This window comes from Phodopus roborovskii, unplaced genomic scaffold (genome assembly GCF_943737965.1).
Source record: "Phodopus roborovskii unplaced genomic scaffold, PHOROB, whole genome shotgun sequence".
Lineage (NCBI taxonomy): Eukaryota > Metazoa > Chordata > Mammalia > Rodentia > Cricetidae > Phodopus > Phodopus roborovskii.
In genome coordinates, this window is record NW_026126571.1 from 7,319,338 (window position 1) to 7,336,146 (window position 16,809).

Below are 16,809 nucleotides of genomic sequence, written 5' to 3' on the forward strand. Positions count from 1 at the left end.
GCCTGATAGAAATGAAAAGCCCCAAAACCATAATGTATATTAAACCAATCATAATGCTATTGTAAAAAGGAAAACAATTTTGAAAATTTTATTTAACATAAGCTTGCAAAAAGGAGATGAGACTACCAGACAAAATAATCTTATTTATTATTGGATAAGTTAAATAAGACAGCATAGTTTATAGTCTAAAACATATTTTCCCAACTTGGAAAAGTTATTTGATTTACACCAACGCTATTTTGTTGTTTCATTTTGATATTTCAATATTTTGATAATATGAATACATTTCTTATCTAAACCATATTTGCATGATTAAGTTGTTAAAATCTCATATGGGTTTTTCAGCTATATTCACATGAGAAGATGGATTTTCATTATTATGATTTATGATTGTCATTTTCAGAGAACATTGAAATACCACAAATTGGCAAAATGATTTGTCAAGATTCTATAGTTCAGTCTGACTGATGACCACAGATACATAACAATGAGATCATCTGCTCCTAAGATATTCTTAAAATATCTTATCATGTTTCTGATAATGAGGATAGGTTGCTGCAAGTTGTGATGAGATTCCTGACTGTGGGAGTGAAGACTGAATTTCTAAGTTGCATGGAAAAATTGAAGGTATAGCAAAAGGTAAATTATTATGTATTGATTGTATGGGGAATTTTTCATTACAAACATGGAAGCAATAAGAAATCTGATAAGTTGTTTTATAATATTTTAATTAAATTTGTGGGTCTGAAATGATAAATCAGCAGTTAAAAGTACTTGCTGCTTTTATGAGAACCAGAGCTCAATTCCCAGCATTCAAGTTGGGCAGCTCACAAGCATGCGTAACTGCAGGACCCACGGGATCTGATGCTCTCTCGTGGCTTCAGGGGACATTAACATACACGTGTATATATGTATGGATATATATAAATGAATCATATACACAGGCAAGTACATGTTTAACATAAATTTAAAGACAGTGAGACTGAAGGAGAGAGGCTAAGAGTAGTGACCAAACTTGAAACAAATCTGTATACATATTATGTTCTATAATTGGAGTTTGAACAAGAATTGACTCTTTAGTTAAACCTTCAGAACCCAAAATAGGTGCCTCGGATGTGTAAATTTTCTTGGAAGTGAATTTCTAGTTCCAGGAAGATTTTTAACTATAACTACTCAGTAGTTCTCAAGCTAAAAAACAAACAAACAAACAAAAAAAAAAAAAAAAAAAAAAAAACCTCAAACCTTAACTTGAAATATAACAATGTCAAACCTGAGAAATTAGTTCTTCAATACTTTGAGAAAAATAAGGGCAATCATGTATCAAGTTGCCATCCTTAGTCACTATATATTTGACTATGAAGCAAAGAGATACAATCCCATTTCCCTAGAACCTCCTGTCCAGTGCTACAGTGGTGGGGATTTAATATTCTATATATGTTTTTGGAAGATGAAGTGCAAAGCAGATATTTAAAGAGAGGACTGAAAATAAAGAAAAGCCTTAGAAATTTAAGAAGTGATTTGGGCTGAATTAAGTTACTAATATGGTCTGTGTGGGAATGCATGCTACACAGCAGAGATGAAACTAATAGGCATACTACATAGCACTCCATAAATTATTTGTGTTCAGTAGAAGCTTGAGGATTTGAACACATTTTAAATGATAATGTCCCAGAATGTTTTGAAACTGGCATATATACATACATATATACAACTGGAGTGATGTGAATCCCGTGTGATTGGTACAGCCATACTCAAAACATTGAGATGGAAATTTTTTTTTAAAGTCATACTATATACATTCCCATGGAAAAAGGAAAGGCTGACACACTGTTGGTAGTAATGAAAGTGGCTGCCATGATGATGGGAAACATCATAGATATTCCTCAAAACAAAAGCAAACAACAAGAACAAAACTGCAAGGAGAATATCATGTGATCCAACAATTCTATTGGTAGCTATTTACTTAAAATTTTGGCAGACAGGAATTTGAAGAGATGCCTGCAACTCATCACAGTTTCCAGGTTATGGCATCGTACTTCTGGACTGAGAGCAGGGGATTCTCATGAGCACAGTCCGGGTCACTATAGATAGAGAGAACCTCAGTTACATGAGGGGATATATTTTAAAATTATCTAGCACACAGCACAAGGGTTGATGGGAGATGTCATTCTATAAATATGTTTCTCTTATTGGTTAATGACTAACACACTGTTGGCAAATAGGAAGACAAGATAGGTGGGACTAGGAGACAAGGAAGGTTCTTGGAGATGTAGTAGAGAGGAGTCAAGATGTAGGCCATGGGAAAAGTAAGAGGTCCAGACCCTTTCTCTGGTTACATAAGACCACATGAAAATACTTTGATTGATAAAAATTGGTTAATATTTCAAGATAGAGCTACTCAATAAGAGACCTTAGCCATGGGAAATGTGCTCCCAAAGTTGTCTTTTTGCACCAGGGATATATCCTGGTTCCACTGTCCCTTACACTGCCCAGGCCTTCTTATTGAGACCCACATTCAGGGGCTCTGAATCAGTCCTATGCTGGTTTCCCAGCTATCAGTTTGGGGTCCATGAGCTCCCTCTTGCTCAGGTCAGCTGTCTCTGTGGGTTTCTCCAGCCTGGTCTTCACCCCTTTTTTCATCACTATTCCTTCTCTGCAACTGGATTCCAGGAGTTTGGTTCAGTGTTTAGCTGTGGGTGTCTGCTTCTGTTTCCATCAGCTACTGGAGGAGGGCTCTAGGATGGCATATAAGATAGTTGTCAATCTCATTATCTGAGAAGAACATTTAAGGTAGTCTCTCCACTAGTGCCCAAATTGTTATTGGGGTCATCCTTGTAGGTCTCAGGGCATTTCTTTAGTGTCAGTTTTGTCTTCAAACCTATAATGGCTCCCTCTATTATGGTATCTCTTTCTTGCTCCTGATTATTTTTCCCCTTACTCAGTCTTCCTGATCTCTCATGTTCTCCTCTCCCCTCCTCTTCTCCCCTGCTCTTTCTCCGAACGAACTCCCTCTCTACTCACTGTTACTCCCCCATTCCTAATATGCTCAGGAGATCTTGTCCCTTTCCGCTTCTGTGGGGCACCTTGTATGACCCTCTTAGGGTCCTCCTTGTATCCTAGCTTCTCTGGTGGTGTGAATTCTAGGTTGGTGATTCTTTGTTCTATGTCTAAAATTCATATATGACTGAGTACATACCATATTCCTCTTTTGTGATTAGGATGGTTTCTTCAAGTTCCATCCATTTGACTACAAATTTCAAGATTCAATTTTTTTCCCTGCTGAGTAGTATTACATTGTGTAAATGTGCCACATTTTCTTTATCCATTCATCAGTTGAGGGTCATCTAGGCTGCTTCCAGGTTCTCGCTATTACAAATAATGCTGCTATGAACATAAACAGATACCTTTGTTGGATGGATGTGGATCTTTTGGGTATATGCCTAAGACTGACATTGCTGGGTCCTGTGGTACACTGATTCTCATTTTCCTCAGGGCCACCATACTAATCTCCAAAGTGGCTGTACAAGTTTGTACTCCTATAAGCAGTGGAGGAGTGTTCCCCTCTCTCTGCATCCTCTCCAGCATATACTGTCATTGGTGTTTCTGATTTTAGCCATTCTGACAGGAGTAAGATGGTATCTCAGAGTTGTTTTGATTTGCATTTCCCTGATGGCTAAGGATGTTGAGCACTTTCTTAAGTATCTTTTAGCCATTTTGGATTCTTCTGTTAAGAATTCTTTATTCAATTCTGTACTCCACTTTTTAATTAGATTATTTGGTGATTTTGTGACTAGTTTCTTGAATTATTTGTATATTTTGGAAATCAGCCCTCTGTCAGATGTGGGGTTGGTGAAGATCCTTTCTGCGGGCTGCTGTTTTGTCTTTTTGACTGTGTCCTTTGCCTTACAGAACTTCTCCTTTTCAAGAGGTCCCATTTATTAATTGTCAATCTCAGTGTCTGTGCTACTGGAGTTATGTTTAGGAAGAGGCCTCCTGTAGCAATTTGTACATGGGTACCTCCCACTTTCTCTTCTAAGAGTTTCAATGTGGCTGGATTCATGTTGAGGTCTTTGATCCACTTGTGCATGGTGATAGACATGGTTCTATCTGCAATCTTCTCCACACCTGCATCCAGTTGTTACAGCACCATTTGTTGAAGATGCTTTCCTCTTTCCATTGTATACTTTTAGCTATTTTGTCAAAAATCAGGTGTTGATAGGTGTGTGGGTTAATGTCAGGATTTTTTGACTCAATTCCATTGGATTACCTGTCTATTTTGGTGTCAATACCAAGCTGTTTTCAGGACTATAGCTCTATAGTCAAGATGAAGTCAGGGATGGTGATGCCTCCTTTATTGTACAGGGTTGAGTTAGACATGTAAACAAATAAATAAATAAATAAATATGCATAGTGTGAAAAGAAAGAAACAGAGAGAGGGAGAGAGAGAGAGAGAGGAAGAAAGAAAGGAAGAAAGTATAGTCAATGGCCAACAGTTTCATAACTAATACATTATTTCTCTGTGTTATTTGGGGCTCACCGGGCTATGGGACCTGGCTGCTCATAACAAGGGGGAAAGTTAGTAGTAGTGTATGGTTCATTTAAAATCAGAGGTAAATATTTAAGTCTCTGGAATAAGAATTGTTTATATCATTAGTTTTAGTTGTCAACATGACACAGCTGGGAAGAGGGAAACTCAACAGAGGTACTGCTTCCTTCAGACTGGCCTGTAGCCATGTCTGAGAGGAATTTTCTTCATTGCTTAACAAATACATTGGTGTACAGCCTACTTTGAGCAGTACCATCCCTAAGCATGCAAGCCTAGAGTGCACAAAAAAGCTCGTCTGACAAGTCAGGGAACCAAGACAGCAAGCAGCATTCATCTGTGCTCCCTGCTGCCATTGCTGCCTCCAGGTTCCTACCTAACTTCCTGCTCTGGCTTCTTTGTATGCTGGCTCAACACTGTAAGCCAAATAACCCCTTCCCCCTCAAGTGTCTTTTGATCATAATATTTATCATAACCCGAGAAATTTAAATAAAAAATATTCATGCACCATAACATTCCTTGTAAACATACAGGCTTATAGTCTGTCAATTTATAAGACAAACTAAAATTTTTTTAGTTATATTACCATTGACATCTTAAATTTACAAGAAAGAAATGTAACACTCAATAAAAAGCTTTAGGTAATTGAAAACATAAAGTTTGAATTTGTCTAATAAAAATACTGCCTCTTTATAGAAATCCATATAGCTAAAGCATTTACTAGAAAAAAATGAAATTCCAAGAATACATTTTGTTTGCACTAACCGAAGCAAAAAAAGAGTTAAATTGTTTTATCCTTCTGTAGTTCTCTTTGAGATTTCTTAGTCATAACTCAAAAGCCATAAAATCCACCCTTTTAAATTCTACAATTCTTTGGATTATAGAGATTGTAAAATTGAAAAATCTCTAATTTCAGAACAAGTTTGGCTGAGAAAGAAAGCATAGGTGTGAGCAACCATTTCTCATTTTCCTCCCTTGGTCAGCGTTTGGAAACCATGGATCTACTTTCAATTTGTATAGTTTTACACTGGTCCCGCCTTCCAATATGAAGTGACAGTAGTTGCTGTAGCCTGGCATTTTTCACTTAGCAAATTTTCAGAGATTATCTGTGTCACAGCTCTTGTAAGACACTCATTGTTTTCATGACTGATAATTCCCCATCATTTTTGTATCATTTGTTTATTTAATTGATACTACAACATTTAATTAATACAGTACAGATATTTCATTAATAAAAATTTCTGGGTTCTTTGGTTTTTAAAAATATTTTCTTCCATTGTATTCTCCTTTAATTTTACTGATAGTGTCCCTACTGGAGAGGACAAAGACCCTGGGAGAGGTGACACCTTGCTTTTGTCTTTTGGCAAAATGGTCATGTTGCCAAACTCCCTTCCTAATAATTTTGTTTACACCAAGGGCTACTCTCAACAGTAGTCTTATATGCTTTCCTGATGAATGTGGAGACTGACATCTACTGAAAATGTTAAAAATAACTGCAATTTCAGTGCTTATCCCTAGGTAAGATATTTATACCACTCTGTCTAAGGTTCAGGGAACATCATAGAAGAAAAGCAATAAGAACATACAAGGTAAAGTACAGGGAGAAGAACTGGGAAATGCTATCTTTTGGGTACTACTATCACAGACTCACAGAAACTGTAGTTACCAACTTGCTCAAGACAGGGCTGGCATCAATCAGTCATTAATGACTTCATATCTAGATTTTAATAAACTCTTATCCCCATGATCCCCAGTCCATCATCTTCTCCTCGTGATATCTTGTTGCTTAGTCTAGGCTGACTCTAAATCCACTATGTTTTGAACTCATAATATTCCTGCCTTAACTACGTGTGTGTTGAGAATGTAAGCACACACATTTACACCTGTCTATGTGGAGAGATTTCTGAAAGTAGATGTTATCATGTTTTGTTAATACAATAGATTAGCTTTGATGATGTGTTTGAGATGTATCTGTTTACTAGTCTTTTGCTTTTGTTCTGTTCTCCAGGTTATGTTGCTATGCATGTCTGGGTCTATATCCTTACATTACTATGTGCCAAAACCACTGGGAATGCAAGTTTATCTAATCGTCCTCTCATCTGTTTTATCATGATGCTAATGAGGCTCTGAACCTCTCAGCTCCTCCTTGTCACATCCCAATGGCCCAGTGCAGTTTTATACACCCCATGCAAAATTACTTGCCATTCACCAGTCATGTTGCACCTGCCTTATTAAATACAGTGTTAAGAAATGTTGAAATAAAATCAAGATTTTTGTACATGTGAACAAAAAATTCTAGTGCTTTTAGGCAGAAGAAAATTCTACTTATATGGAATTTCAGGTTTCCAGTTGCATACTGCCCATAGCAGAAAAATACATATGGAGAAGAGAAACTAATTAATGTCTTACTTTTCATTACTCGAGGAGGAAAAGATTTATTTGTTTTGCACGTCCTAATCACATAGACCATCACTGAGCGAAATCAAAGAATGAACTCAAGGTAGAGATCTAGAAGCAGAGACCATGAAGAAATGCTTCTTAGTGGATTACTCCTCCTGACTTGCTCAGCCTCTGTTCTTATACTTCCCAGCAGCACCATGAGTCCACATACTATCTTCAGTATGCTGGAGCCACCTCTACCAAACATCTATCAAGAAAATGTCCTACAGACTTGCCCACAGGCCAGTCTGAAGGGGGGGGTTATTTTCTATTTGGAGGTTCCCTCTTCTTAGATAACTGTATCTTGAGTAAAGCTGAGAAAAATCTTTCCAGGACAGGGTTTTTTTTTCTAAGCCAGTTTTTGCTTACAGCTTTTGAACAAAGAAATGTTTCAAAATTATCTCTAATGTCTTCAAATTTTAAACTGATTTTAAAGGAGTTTTCCCTAATTAGAAATATAACAACCTGTTTTTGTCTGTCAACATGAAGCAGTGCTATTTCTTAATCACTTTGTAGCTATCAAGAACAAGTAAGAGGGAATTAATTCCACAGAGTCACCTATACTGAAGAATACCAATAAGCAAAATGTTTGCGTGTACAGTAGTAAGATTTAATTATTGGCAAACTAGGCAGAACTTGTATATTGAAAATATCAAATTTCCCCTCAAAACAAGTGTGTTCAATGTATAGTTTGTTAATATGATCATATTGTGACAATTTCATCTTGGCGTTCGTTAGATAGTCTCTTTAGCTGAGGTTGAAGGGCTGGCTCAGTGATTAAGAGCACTGCTGCCTTTGTGGGGGACCTAAGTTCAGGTACCAGAAACTACATTGGGCAGTTCAAAACTTCTAGCCATTCCAGCTCCTGGGGATCCAATCCCCTCTGCTGACATACATGTAGTAGTATATGTGTATATATGCACACACACACACACACAAACACACACTAATGGAAGTAAAATATTTTAACGAAGAACGTCTCTTTATCTTCTATGGTATTTTATACAGAAAACTTTATTCCCTCTGTAACAGGGTCTCATTACACAGGCATGCCTGTGTAGAATTTATTGTGCAAACCAATGTGGCCTTAAAATCGCCTCTTGCCTCTTGAATGTTGGTATTAAAATTATGTTCCATCATACCTAGCTTTGTACTTCTTTTAATTACTCTTCTCATTTTTTTGAAGTGGAAGAGAAATGCACCTGCTATGACCATGACCTAGTTAACTCCCATTGCTAATTTCTAAACCCAGTAGTTACAAATAGCATAAGCTCATTGCCAATGTTTACTTGTCAAAAATATGATTGGAAGAAGAAAAGTGGCTTTTGTGTAGCTTTTTTGTTTTCTCTAACTTTTATATTATCTTTATTAATTTGTGTATGAGTACATGTGAAAGTGTGTACGGACAATGTGTGTGAGCACACGGGATGCCATAAATGAGTATGTGGAGATCAGAGGATGACATTGTGAAGTTGCTTTCTTCCTTTCACCTTTACTTGAGTTTAGACTCTTGAACTCAGGTTGTCAGATATAAACTGCTGATGTCATTATGCAGTGAGCATTTTGCTGGCCCTAACTTTTTCTAAGTTACTCCAAATACATATTTTAAAAAGTAGTTGAGAATCAGATATGCATACTTCTAGATTATGCATTACATAAATGTATTCTGGTATATATGCTCTGTTCTCACTGTTAGTATCAGTGTGTCTGATTTCTTCTTTATGTCTAACAATGGATATACCCTGACTATCTAAGGCTTCCTCATATCGATGATGAATCTGATTTCAAGGTTGGTTAAGTGTCATCAGATTTATCATACTATGACAGCTGCCTGACAATTGGAATCAGCCAGGCATTGTCTTCCTGATGAGCATGGCAATCTCACGATATAAAATATACGATGGCCAATTTCCCTGAGTATTCTTACTGGTTTCTTAAAATTGGAAGTGTGCAGAGCTTGTGAAACAGGTAACCAAAGCAGGAAATGGACATGATTTCTACCTTCAATTGGTTATTATGTGAAAAGAACAAAAGTAACTTCCATTCTCTCTCTGAGCCGAATGACAATCAATAGAAGCAGAATGGAGGGGGAAAGCTAATACTGACTTTTTTTTTTTTTTTTTTTTTTTTTTTTTGCTTATGAAAGAAGCACTATCAAGATTGGTATGAGCTGCTGCCATGATGGATTTGAGGAAACAAAGTGTCTCTATCAGAGAGGTGAGGTCTACATTGAATAAATCCCAATGGAGAAAGATAGACACTTACATAGACTTTATCTTTGTTACATGCAACAGTACAATAGTGTAATGTGTGCATAGCTGAGCAAATGTGTACACACTCACAGACATACATGCCTGTGCATATACATTTTCTTTTATCTTAGGCTTCCCTATCACATTTACCTAGCTAAGTTAAATTCACCTCTCTGCCAGTCATACACAATTTTTGATACTTTAATAGCAGCTTTCCATAGCAGTGTGCTTTTTTCCATGTTTTCACACTCACAGGTGAAATCACACAGATTTTTCTTGTTCTTCAAGCTTCTTTGCTTGAAAGAAGAGCTGTCTTATTATACACAAAGCTATTTGAGGACAAGGATTACAAAGTAAATTCTTAGAAGTGTATGTGCTGTTGCCATGGAGAGGAAATTTAAGTGTGTTGATGAGTTAGTTACATGCCCGGTTTACATACTAAAAGTGTACATAAACAAATGCATTTTGATTCACCTCTTGTCACAATAGATCAATTATGTTTAAATCGGTCTATGAAATTGTGGTATTGGTTACTTTTCTGTTGTGTTGACATGTCGAATAAATACCCTTATAAAAAGTCATTTTTAGAAAAAAAATTTATTGTGACTTCTAGTTCCAGAGGGGATACAGTTCATCATTATAAAAAAGTCACAGCAGCAGAAGTATGAGGCCAGCCTGGCAGTCAGGAAGCTGAGCAATCATATTTTATCTGCACAAACACAAAAGTGTTATGCTAAAAATCCCTCAAAGCCCATGCCCAGTGATGTGTTTTTTCTGCAAGCATCTACCTCAAAAAGATTCTATTATCTGCCTACCAGACTACCTACCAGCTGGGGACCAAGGAGATGGTGGGAGACATTTCATCTCCAAGCTACAAACTATATAGATAACTATGGTGGAAAAACTGTAGGCATAAGGAAATGATTGTGAAGTTGGTGTCTTAGTTGGGTTTCTAGTGCTGTGATAAACACTATAAGCAAAAGTGACTTGGAATCTAGGCAGGGTGACAAATGTAGAAGGAGGTGGATTTCTGTAAATTCAAGGCTCCCTGTCTCTAAAGTGAGTTCCAAGCTCTGTCTCAAAACATCAAAGTTATATCCTGTTTGAGAAACAAAAGCAACAACAACAAAGGAAAAGGAACCTACTTGATGAGGAGAGTGTTTGATTTACCTTAAAACCTACAGTTTGTTACTGAGAGAAGTCAAGGTAGGATCACAAGGTATGCATTGGTGGCAGAGACCTAGGAGGAACAGTACTTACTGGCTTGCTTTTATACACCATCCACTACCACCTTCCCTGGGGTGGCACCACCCTTACTGAGCTGGCCCTTCCCACGTCAATCAGCAATCAAGAGAATGCCCCACAGATAAGCCTATGGACCAATAGATGGAGGAAATTCCTGTATAAAAGGTTCTCGTTCCTCAGCTCACTACAGCTCATGCCAAGTTAACACAAACAAACAAGCAAGCAAACAAACACAAACAGACAAACAAAAAAAAAAACCCAAAATCCAGCAAACACTCTAACAACAATAACAACAACCAAAAAAACCTTATGCAGTACAGTTGGTTTGAGTCATATATATGCAGTATTTCTCCTTTAAATTTATCGGCATTCCAAAAGCATACAGAAAAATTTATTTTTGTCATCTCAATAAAGAAACACTCTCTCTGCCAGAACCATAAATATACAGAGAAGTTCTCACTCACACCTTTGTTCTGACATTGAAGCATTTTGTTTTTTTAACATAACCACTACATATCTCCAGGTAACAGGATTAGGATTGTTCTTGGCCCGTTTAAACTAGACAAAAATGTTTGTGGTTATTTGAGTCACTGGCATACCTGTGTTTTCATGTTGATCTTCAAACTCTGACTAAACTTAAGTTCCTTCAAACGAATTAAATGGGTTAAAATAGCTACAGTTTACAGGTTACTTTTATTTATTTACTTTCGGGTTCACTTGCTGTGTAAACGGGTATTGATATGGCAACAGCTGTGCTGTATCCTAGACACCAAGAAGAAGAGCACAGTGCTGGTAGAAACAGAGGAGGCTTAGACTCCAATAGAATCACATGCTGTTCTAGGAGACAAAAATAGAAAAAAAAATAATAAAGACTGAAAGTACAATATCAAGTAGCTTTATGTTAAGAAGGAAATTCAGTTGGGTGTTGTTCGGATTGTATGAATCAATGAAAATGCTGCAGGGCAGAAAAATGTGAAGGCTGTTGTTTGAAGAGGAAGAAATGGCAGGGCACATTGGGATGGAAGGGGAGAGAGGTCGTGATGCCATCAAAGCAGGCGAGCCTTAGATGTGCTGAACCTATAGAAGCAAACAATAAAAGGTATGGCGACATCTGTGATCCTATTTGGGATTTCCATGTGTCAGAGTGGCATCATTTGATCCACATTTTAGGTAAATTCAGTAAGGCTGCTATGTGAAAAATGCATCATAGGGAAATTAGGCAAACAGATTAGGAAATGTCTGCATATATCCAGACAATCCCTGATCTGCTGATGTCACGGCAGAGCAAAGAAGGAAAGGAATGAGTAAATTCAGATTATACAGAATTAGGCAATAAATTCTCAAGTGAGCAGGCGGGGTAAACATTGAGGATGACATAAGCACAGTGTGGCATCTGGGCACATGCTCTTGTCAATGCTTTCCATGTGGACCCCCAGACCATAGTTCAGAGTTCATTTGGTAGACTGCTTGCCTAGCATGCACAACGCCATGGGAAACCAGGTGCCTTGACAGGCATCTATGCTCTTAGTACTCAGGACTGGGGGGAAGGAGGATTAGAGGATTAAGATAATCCTTGACATATTAGTTATGTTTCTGGTTCCATGACAAAATATCATGACCAGGAGCAATTTCTAGAAGAAATAGTCTGTTTGGGCTTATGGTTCTAAGAGTAACGCCGAGGTGGACAACAGGGATGGCAAGAGATGATAGGCCACGGCAGGAACAGGAACTTCAAGGTCGCGTAACCAAATACAAACAAGGAAGTCGAGTGACTGAATTGAAATGACGCAGGGCTGTTCATCTGAAAGCTAGTACTCTGGCAGCCTGTACCACTTAACTCTCACCACATAACAACACCAACCGGGGAGCAGGTGTCCGAATGCCAGAGACTATGTCTATTGCTCATTTAAATCATCACACTTTCCTCCATTAGAAATCCGGTAATCATCTAGTCTAACTGAGACTGCATTTCAAAAGAAATTAAAATGAAACAGTGATAGGAGTTGGAGCAAGTTTAAAATATATAAAATGAAAAGTGCTTTTTATACATATCTAATGTTTATCATTATAATATATCTTAATAGTTGTTTTTGTATGTTTATTTTTTTCATAATCAATATAATTTACCTGAAAAGTTCTGGTTTTAGAGCTGAGTTGACCTAGACATCATTTCCTTTTTATAAAAATTATTTTATTTAATTAACATCTTTTCCATTTATTTTATGTAGTGAGAACAGTTTCCCTACCCTGACTCCCATCTACCCTCTCCCCCCATACACTTCTCCTCAGTCTCCATTCAGTAAGAGGAAGACCACCCATGAGCTTGAACGAAGTTCAAGCACATCAAGTTGAGGTAAGACCAAGCTCCTCCTCCTGTATCAAGGCTGAGGAAGGTAACCCACAGTGGGGAGCAGGTTCCCAAAAGCCAGCCACTCTAATTTACCTGCTAAGAGCCTTACAAATAGACCAAGCTACACAGCTGTCACACATGTGAAGAAGAACTAAGTCATTCCATGCGGGCTCCCTGACTGTTGGTCCCAAGTCCTTGTGCTCCCATGAGCTCAGGTCAGCTGCCTCTGTGGGTTCCTCCATCATGACCTTGACCCCTCTGGCTCATACAATCCCTCCTTCCTTTCTTCACGAGGACTTCCAGAACTCTGCCCAGTGCTTGGCTTTGGATCTCTGCACCTGTTTCCATCAGTTACTGGGTAAAGGCTTTCTGATTACAATTTGCGTAGTCACCAATCTGATTACAATAGTGGTCAGTTCAGGCACCTGTCCCGCTATTGCTAGGAATCTACCTCTGGGGTAATACTTGTGGATTCCAGGAGGCTTCCCGGGCACTCGTTCTCTAGTCATCAATTCTTCTTGCCCCTGAACAAACTGTCCAGGTTCTGTGAAACTCAGTTTCTCATCTATAAAATAGGGCCATTAAATCACATATTACAGCAAAAGCAGCAAATGAGATATCTCTTAATCACCTTGAATCTTAACTACCTCTAAGAAATTTATATTAAAATTAAAATAACTATTTTAAGAATTTATATATTAGTCACTGCTAAAATTAAAATGACTCTTTTAAGTATTTCTTTTTTAGTTTGGACTTTCAAAAGTAATGTTTCTTTCTGTAGCACAGGCTGTAATTGAACCCATGATCTTCTTGCCCCATCTTCTTGGATTGTGAAAGATATGAATATACAAATGCACACAGATTCAAAAATTTCTAAATGTTAAATTTTTGTTTTCAAATTACTATTTGTGCTTTCTGAGTGCATGTGGTATGCGTTTTGATGATTGCAAATGTGTGTGCCAGTACATGTTAACAAGAGTGTGTTTGTTCATACAGGCAATGACTTAAAGGTGGATATCTCACACACACACACACACACACACACACACACGCACACATACACACACGCACACACACATACACACACACACGCACACATACACACACGCACGCACACACACACGCACACACACACACACACACACACACACACACACACACACACACACGGTGGAATGTGCTGTGTCTGAGTGAATGTGTATAGGTGGGAGCCACACTTCTGGTGTCATTTCTTAAGATCCATCACCTTGTGTTTTCAGACAGAGAATCTAAGGACCTTCATGCTTAAGCTAGTTTGGAAAATCAACCTCAGGGATTTTCTGTCTCATCTCCTGCCCTAGGATTATAAGTATTTGATTTTTAAGGATCTTGACATATAATTTTATTTTATTTACAGTAAGGGTGCACATATTATTATTTTGTTTTTTTAATTCTGACCCCCTTTCTTCTTCTTCTCCTCCTCCTCCTATTCCTTCTCCTCCTCCTTCTTCTCCTTCTTTTTTGTCTTATTCTTCTCCTGTCTTATTCTTCTTCCTCTTATTCTTCTTCTTTGTCTTCTTCTTTGGGTCAAGAAATGTATAATACCATCCCAGTTACAGATACAGCACTTCTTCTGTCTGTATCTCTCTAGTTGATACCACCTTTATTCCTAGGAGGTTACTTCCAAGATAAGCTTCTGGATTTAATGAAATTTACATTGTTTTTGGGTCTTTAATAAATCAAAGTGGTTTTCACATTAAAAGGTAAACACAGAAGATAAAAGAAAATCTCCATGATTTCCAGTTTTATTAAAATTCTGACAAAAAAGATGGCCATATGTTCACATAAGAATTGAGATTGTTCCCTTTTTAAATTTCAGACATGAAATTGTTGATTTATATATGCCAACTCTGCAAGTAGGAGAAAATGAGAGGCACTAGTCTGACGAGAAATTTCAAATAGATACAGTTACGTTACTATTTCCCCTACATTTTAAAGCTATTCCAAAGCAGTTAAGGAAAGCAGGGAAAAAAAAGGAAAGAAGGGGGAGGAGAGAGAGGTTGTTAGAGATGAAATAGGAACCATGTCTCTTAGACATTCACTATATGCCAAATACCTATGCTCAAAATAAAATTATCTGTTTGATTCCAATGGTTTTAAAATCTTTTGTATCCATTTTACAGATGGTGATTTAAATAAATGCTTTAATATCCTGACACTAATAAGAACCTTTTTAAGAGCGTGAATGGAATAAATAAAACAGATATTTTCAAACTAATGATCTCCTCTAAATTTTATAACAAGTGCTGAATACATTTTTAGTTGTTTAGTTTTGGAAGGCAATGGAATTATAAATGTTAACAACATGTTAAAAGTCATATAACATAAAACTGACACTTTGAGATTCCTAATTTAAAGACTGCAGCTTCCGTGTACTTAATGAACAAGTGCATTTTATAATACATAAATAAATCTCATTTGTCTTTGTGATATGTTCTGAAAAAATATATTCCTCTGGCGACTGTCACAGACTTTGACAGTCCCTGAGCTAGCTTAACTTGTCTAGCTTCACTTACATTTCCTTGAATTTAGAAAGTAAAACCTTTTCTCTACCTCTCAGCTAACCACTAATTGCATTTCCCCTATTTAGCAGATATACACTTCTGTCAACTAAACCTGCTTTTTTCTTCTGCCACAGTTGCAAAATTTCTCTGGCAATTAGAAATAATTGTTGTGATTTCTCCACCTACCTAACTCTGGCTTCCAACAGAGCACTGTGTCCCTTTAAAGACAAGAGTGTGGAAAGAAAATGTATCTTTTGAGAATAAAACACCATGATTTTTAGCATCCAGTCATCTTTATAAAGTCCCTCTTTGGCTCACACGAAACAGACAATGGTTAATAAAATAAACATAATATAGAAAAAAAAAAAGAAAGAAAGAAAGAAGCGCAGGCTTCTTTTCCTCACTATAGTTTCAAAGGCAATAGGAATTAGACAAGGAACTTCTTCTATGGATGGAAAGGTACAGATGGAAAGAGCCTTTAGTGGTTGAGCTGTATTTCCAGCCACATAATCTTTCTTCATATTGTTCAATGTTTTAAAAGACTCTAACTTTGCCTTTTGGTAAAATGGCTTACTGTTGCAGATCTGTCTTTTGTTTTGTTTGTTTGTTTGTGTGTTTTTAACTTGATGGATAGCCATGATCCAATGAAAATGGGATGGGAGATGAGGTTCATGTTGACAGCCCCTAGACCTTTGAAATGGGCTGACAGGGAGAGACCATTTGAAATGGTGGTGGCTTTATTCATCTTTCTTTTGAACTTGTGTGAGGGTCAGACTCAAAGAATACGTCTAAATCTTCATTTTTATGCTAATATCAAAGAATTTGGGGTCAGTCGAACTTTGTTGTCCAATGTCTAGTTCCACTTTTTAGGTGTTTGGGTTTTCCATTTCCTCACTTTTTTTTCTCACTGCTTACTTGGTATAATCAAATACGACTTGAAGCACAGCTTCATTATTTCTTTCTGCAAAGTCTAGTCTTACCAGTTAATTTCATAAAAATCCAGGCAGTACTCTTTACTAATGCTGTGGACATTTTGTATGGAGCTCTGTGAAGTTGCTCCAGTTACGTTTGCATATCAGTATACTACTGGCTTAGAGAGTGAGTCTGAAATCAGCCCAGAGAGGGTAAGGAAGAGTAGTATGCCTTCGCATTGCCTTTGGCCATGAGCTAATTTATTGAATAATATTGTTTACAACCTGAGTTTTAGAGGCTGTTAGGATTTAAGAGAGAAAGAGGGGAACTGAATCAACACATTTTTAATTGAGGAGTGCTTTATTTATTTTTTTTTTAATTGCCTCGAAACCAACTCTTTCCACATATCTCTCTAGGAGCCTTCTCAGAGGATGTAGTAAAGCAGAAAGTCAGCATAGGCATTAGATGTACAGGTGAAGACCTAACTTTCAAGGCAGTCTCTCTTGCCCTAATTAAGAAAACAAA